The sequence below is a fragment of the Nicotiana tabacum genome, unplaced genomic scaffold (assembly GCF_000715075.1).
Source record: "Nicotiana tabacum cultivar K326 unplaced genomic scaffold, ASM71507v2 Un00476, whole genome shotgun sequence".
In the NCBI taxonomy this organism is placed as follows: domain Eukaryota; kingdom Viridiplantae; phylum Streptophyta; class Magnoliopsida; order Solanales; family Solanaceae; genus Nicotiana; species Nicotiana tabacum.
In genome coordinates, this window is record NW_027438713.1 from 15,001 (window position 1) to 22,500 (window position 7,500).

Here is a 7,500-nt window from a genome sequence, read left to right on the forward strand (position 1 = left end):
AAAGGTATTCGTTTTTCAAAAAACTTTAGCTTGTACACAAATACAGCAGGCCCTTCCTAAATCCATGTGAATTCCTCTTCGTAGTTTTTCATTTCACCAGGCCCGTGAAATGATTTGACTTCCACAACTCAATAAGATTGGGGATATCAAAAGAAAGGGAGTCTCACTAATTCTTTTATTGTGGATATGAATATGTAATTCGCCTCCGAAGATTAATGACGAAAGGTTGGTTTCTTTATCCGCAATTGAAAAAATCAATATCGATTGGATCCGTTGATATGCATTTTTTCTTTCATCTGCTTAAACGATTGCCGTGAGTAAACTTATAGGAATAATTGGATTTCACTTAGTTACAAGCAAGAAATAATAATGAAGAAATGAAAATTATAGAATTTTTTGGATTTTGCATTTTTATAGGGCTATACGGACTCGAACCGTAGACCTTCTCGGTAAAACAGGTCAAACTTATTATTATTAAAATGATCTGAACTGTTTCAAAGACCCAACATGCATTTTTTTTGCATTGGGCTCTTTCATTAACTGATATAAATATCAGTTAGTCTGCCATTTTTTTCTTGACAGAAAAAAGATAAGGAAATGGCTCCATGTGCTCTGATTCATTATTTGGGAGCATTACCAAAGTGTTTCAAAGGTGGGATTATCTTGACGTAGGTCTGTCTCTGGCCTAGATCAACCTAAGTTAAATGAAGTCTCTATCGTTCTGCTGAAAAAATCAAATATGAAACTTCATACACCTTAAAGTTCATATGACGAAAAGAGATTTTTTTGAGGTCCTTATACTCATTATGCCTAGCATTGAATAGACTGGGTATTCACCTTATCAAGATCTCAAATCAATGATGGGGTCTGTTTGGCACCTCCTAAATGGGCGTCCAAATTGGACCGAACTCTTTGTCAGGCTATGGTTCCCTCAAAGTTATGGAGTAAGACATCGATTTCTCAACAAGATCAATTTTTCTGATTGTATGATGAACTCCCTTGAAAAACATTGGCGCGCGTGTAAACGAGTTGCTCTACCAACTGAGCTATAGCCCTTAGTGCTTGTGATACATATTTTATCATGTAGATAAATTCTTGTCAAGATAAATATTCCATGATCCAACATCAACAATCTTTGATCTCTTTGAGCGGTATTCCTTAGATTAGTATTGCTTATTAAGTAATATGATATTTATAATCCATCGACAGGATGGGTTTCATTTGGTTCTCTTTGGGATGATAAATGACCTACTTAACTCAGTGGTTAGAGTACTGCTTTCATACGGCGGGAGTCATTGGTTCAAATCCAATAGTAGGTAAAACTTATTAGATACCAGAGTCAATGGTATCTAATAAGGTTTACGACCCACCCTTAGTGATATTGATTTTTTGATTTTGTATCTTTTCTATTTCATTTTTGAATTTGAATTTTTGCATCAGAATTGGATTCTGTTTGATTGTATTTGATTGTATTCACCCGACAGAATCTAAATAGGATTAGAAAGAGAACTTCTTTTTATTATTCGAACGTACCAACTAGTTATGAAATCGGATTGATAGCCTCCACCCGTGTTCTAGCTCGTCGGAGAGCTAGATTTGCCTCAATTTTTTGTCTCCTTCCTTCAGCCTTTTTCACATTAGCTTCCGCTAGTTCAAGAGTTTGCTGAGCTTCTTGTGGATCAATGTCACTACCCTTCTCCGCATCATTTACTAAAACAGTGATCTCATTATTGCCTATTCTAGCAAAACCACCCATCAGAGCCATCGTTAACCATTGGTCGTTAAGACGTATTCTCAAAATCCCTATATCTACAGCTGTGGCAATAGGGGCGTGATTTGGTAATATGCCAATTTGACCGCTATTAGTAGATAAAACAATTTCTTCCACTTCTGAATCCCAAACAATTCGATTAGGGGTCAGTACACTAAGATTTAAGGTCATTTCTTCAAATTGCTCTCCATTTCTAAGTTCATAGCCTTCGCGGTAGCTTCATCGATATTACCTACCAAATAAAAGGCCTGTTCAGGAAGACCATCTAATTCTCCGGAAAGGATCAATTGAAATCCTCGAATTGTTTCTGCTAGACCAACATATTTCCCTGGAGAACCGGTAAATACTTCTGCTACGAAAAAGGGTTGTGATAAGAAACGCTCAATTTTTCGCGCTCTTGCTACGAGTAAACGATCCTCTTCGGATAATTCGTCCAATCCAAGGATAGCTATAATGTCCTGAAGTTCTTTGTAACGTTGTAAAGTTTGCTTAACTCTTTGGGCGGTTTCGTAATGTTCCTCACCAACGATCCGAGGTTGAAGCATGGTTGACGTTGAATCTAAAGGATCTACTGCTGGATAAATACCTTTGGCAGCCAATCCTCTTGATAGTACGGTAGTAGCATCTAAATGTGCAAATGTCGTAGCAGGAGCAGGGTCGGTCAAATCGTCTGCGGGTACATAAACTGCTTGAATAGAGGTTATGGACCCTTCTTTGGTAGAAGTAATTCTTTCTTGTAAAGAACCCATTTCGGTACTCAGGGTGGGTTGATAACCCACAGCGGAAGGCATTCTACCCAATAAGGCCGATACTTCGGATCCTGCTTGGACGAAACGGAAGATATTGTCAATAAAAAGAAGTACGTCTTGCTCATTAACATCTCGGAAATATTCCGCCATAGTTAGGGCAGTCAAACCAACTCTCATACGAGCTCCCGGCGGTTCATTCATCTGACCATAAACTAGGGCTACTTTTGATTCTGCAATATTTTCTTCATTAATTACTCCAGATTCTTTCATTTCCATGTAAAGATCATTTCCTTCCCGAGTACGTTCACCCACTCCGCCAAATACGGATACGCCCCCGTGAGCTTTAGCAATATTGTTAATCAATTCCATAATAAGTACTGTTTTACCCACTCCAGCTCCCCCGAATAGTCCGATTTTTCCTCCACGGCGATAAGGGGCTAAAAGATCTACTACTTTAATTCCTGTTTCAAAAATAGATAATTTTGTATCCAACTGTATAAAGGCGGGCGCAGATCTATGAATAGGAGACGTTGTACTAGTATCTACAGGCCCTAAATTATCAACAGGTTCTCCGAGCACGTTAAAAATTCGTCCCAGAGTCGCTCCCCCGACCGGAACACTTATAGGAGCTCCTGTGTCAATCACTTCCATTCCTCTCGTTAGACCCTCTGTAGCACTCATAGCTACAGCCCTAACTCGATTATTTCCTAATAATTGCTGTACCTCACAAGCCACATTAATTGGTTGACCAACACTATCTCGACCTTGAACTACCAGAGCGTTATAAATATTCGGCATCTTGCCCGGGGGAAAGGCTACATCTAGTACCGGACCGATGATTTGGACGACACGCCCCGGGTTTTTTTTTCAAGCGTGGAAACCCCAGAACCAGAAGTAGTAGGATTGATTCTCATAATAATAAAATAAATAAATATGTCGAAATGTTTTTGCAAAAATTATCGAATTCAAAATAAATGTCCGCTAGCACGTCGATCGGTTAATTCAATAAAATGGGAATTAGCACTCGATTTCGTTGGCACCATGCAATTGAACCGATTCAATTGTTTACTTATTCACTGAGACTGAGTGAATTTGCAAGCCCACCCAACCTATTTTAATTTTAAAATCTCAAGTGGATGAATCAGAATCTTGAGAAAGTCTTTCATTTGTCTATCATTATAGACAATCCCATCCATATTATCTATTCTATGGAATTCGAACCTGAACTTTATTTTCTATTTCTATTACGATTCATTATTTGTATCTAATTGGCTCCTCTTCTTATTTATTTTTGATTTCAATTTCAGCATATCGATTTATGCCTAGCCTATTCTTTTCTTTGTGTTTTTCTTTCTTTTTTATACCTTTCATAGATTCATAGAGGAATTCCGTATATTTTCACATCTAGGATTTACATATACAACATATACCACTGTCAAGGGGGAAGTTCTTATTATTTAGGTTAGTCAGGTATTTCCATTTCAAAAAAAAAAAAGTAAAAAAGAAAAATTGGGTTGCGCTATATATATGAAAGAGTATACAATAATGATGTATTTGGCAAATCAAATACCATGGTCTAATAATCAAACATTCTGATTAGTTGATAATATTAGTATTAGTTGGAAATTTTGTGAAAGATTCCTGTGAAAAGTTTCATTAACACGGAATTCGTGTCGAGTAGACCTTGTTGTTGTGAGAATTCTTAATTCATGAGTTGTAGGGAGGGATTTATGTCACCACAAACAGAGACTAAAGCAAGTGTTGGATTCAAAGCTGGTGTTAAAGAGTACAAATTGACTTATTATACTCCTGAGTACCAAACCAAGGATACTGATATATTGGCAGCATTCCGAGTAACTCCTCAACCTGGAGTTCCACCTGAAGAAGCAGGGGCCGCGGTAGCTGCCGAATCTTCTACTGGTACATGGACAACTGTATGGACCGATGGACTTACCAGCCTTGATCGTTACAAAGGGCGATGCTACCGCATCGAGCGTGTTGTTGGAGAAAAAGATCAATATATTGCTTATGTAGCTTACCCTTTAGACCTTTTTGAAGAAGGTTCTGTTACCAACATGTTTACTTCCATTGTAGGTAACGTATTTGGGTTCAAAGCCCTGCGCGCTCTACGTCTGGAAGATCTGCGAATCCCTCCTGCTTATGTTAAAACTTTCCAAGGTCCGCCTCATGGGATCCAAGTTGAAAGAGATAAATTGAACAAGTATGGTCGTCCCCTGTTGGGATGTACTATTAAACCTAAATTGGGGTTATCTGCTAAAAACTACGGTAGAGCTGTTTATGAATGTCTTCGCGGTGGACTTGATTTTACCAAAGATGATGAGAACGTGAACTCACAACCATTTATGCGTTGGAGAGATCGTTTCTTATTTTGTGCCGAAGCACTTTATAAAGCACAGGCTGAAACAGGTGAAATCAAAGGGCATTACTTGAATGCTACTGCAGGTACATGCGAAGAAATGATCAAAAGAGCTGTATTTGCTAGAGAATTGGGCGTTCCGATCGTAATGCATGACTACTTAACGGGGGGATTCACCGCAAATACTAGCTTGGCTCATTATTGCCGAGATAATGGTCTACTTCTTCACATCCACCGTGCAATGCATGCGGTTATTGATAGACAGAAGAATCATGGTATCCACTTCCGGGTATTAGCAAAAGCGTTACGTATGTCTGGTGGAGATCATATTCACTCTGGTACCGTAGTAGGTAAACTTGAAGGTGAAAGAGACATAACTTTGGGCTTTGTTGATTTACTGCGTGATGATTTTGTTGAACAAGATCGAAGTCGCGGTATTTATTTCACTCAAGATTGGGTCTCTTTACCAGGTGTTCTACCCGTGGCTTCAGGAGGTATTCACGTTTGGCATATGCCTGCTCTGACCGAGATCTTTGGGGATGATTCCGTACTACAGTTCGGTGGAGGAACTTTAGGACATCCTTGGGGTAATGCGCCAGGTGCCGTAGCTAATCGAGTAGCTCTAGAAGCATGTGTAAAAGCTCGTAATGAAGGACGTGATCTTGCTCAGGAAGGTAATGAAATTATTCGCGAGGCTTGCAAATGGAGCCCGGAACTAGCTGCTGCTTGTGAAGTATGGAAAGAGATCGTATTTAATTTTGCAGCAGTGGACGTTTTGGATAAGTAAAAACAGTAGACATTAGCAGATAAATTAGCAGGAAATAAAGAAGGATAAGGAGAAAGAACTCAAGTAATTATCCTTCGTTCTCTTAATTGAATTGCAATTAAACTCGGCCCAATCTTTTACTAAAAGGATTGAGCCGAATACAACAAAGATTCTATTGCATATATTTTGACTAAGTATATACTTACCTAGATATACAAGATTTGAAATACAAAATCTAGAAAACTAAATCAAAATCTAAGACTCAAATCTTTCTATTGTTGTCTTGGATCCACAATTAATCCTACGGATCCTTAGGATTGGTATATTCTTTTCTATCCTGTAGTTTGTAGTTTCCCTGAATCAAGCCAAGTATCACACCTCTTTCTACCCATCCTGTATATTGTCCCCTTTGTTCCGTGTTGAAATAGAACCTTAATTTATTACTTATTTTTTTATTAAATTTTAGATTTGTTAGTGATTAGATATTAGTATTAGACGAGATTTTACGAAACAATTATTTTTTTATTTCTTTATAGGAGAGGACAAATCTCTTTTTTCGATGCGAATTTGACACGACATAGGAGAAGCCGCCCTTTATTAAAAATTATATTATTTTAAATAATATAAAGGGGGTTCCAACATATTAATATATAGTGAAGTGTTCCCCCAGATTCAGAACTTTTTTCAATACTCACAATCCTTATTAGTTAATAATCCTAGTGATTGGATTTCTATGCTTAGTCTGATAGGAAATAAGATATTCAAATAAATAATTTTATAGCGAATGACTATTCATCTATTGTATTTTCATGCAAATAGGGGGCAAGAAAACTCTATGGAAAGATGGTGGTTTAATTCGATGTTGTTTAAGAAGGAGTTCGAACGCAGGTGTGGGCTAAATAAATCAATGGGCAGTCTTGGTCCTATTGAAAATACCAATGAAGATCCAAATCGAAAAGTGAAAAACATTCATAGTTGGAGGAATCGTGACAATTCTAGTTGCAGTAATGTTGATTATTTATTCGGCGTTAAAGACATTCGGAATTTCATCTCTGATGACACTTTTTTAGTTAGTGATAGGAATGGAGACAGTTATTCCATCTATTTTGATATTGAAAATCATATTTTTGAGATTGACAACGATCATTCTTTTCTGAGTGAACTAGAAAGTTCTTTTTATAGTTATCGAAACTCGAATTATCGGAATAATGGATTTAGGGGCGAAGATCCCTACTATAATTCTTACATGTATGATACTCAATATAGTTGGAATAATCACATTAATAGTTGCATTGATAGTTATCTTCAGTCTCAAATCTGTATAGATACTTCCATTATAAGTGGTAGTGAGAATTACGGTGACAGTTACATTTATAGGGCCGTTTGTGGTGGTGAAAGTCGAAATAGTAGTGAAAACGAGGGTTCCAGTAGACGAACTCGCACGAAGGGCAGTGATTTAACTATAAGAGAAAGTTCTAATGATCTCGAGGTAACTCAAAAATACAGGCATTTGTGGGTTCAATGCGAAAATTGTTATGGATTAAATTATAAGAAATTTTTGAAATCAAAAATGAATATTTGTGAACAATGTGGATATCATTTGAAAATGAGTAGTTCAGATAGAATTGAACTTTTGATCGATCCGGGTACTTGGGATCCTATGGATGAAGACATGGTCTCTCTAGATCCCATTGAATTTCATTCGGAGGAGGAGCCTTATAAAGATCGTATTGATTCTTATCAAAGAAAGACAGGATTAACCGAGGCTGTTCAAACAGGCATAGGCCAACTAAACGGCATTCCCGTAGCAATTGGGGTTATGGATTTTCAGTTTATG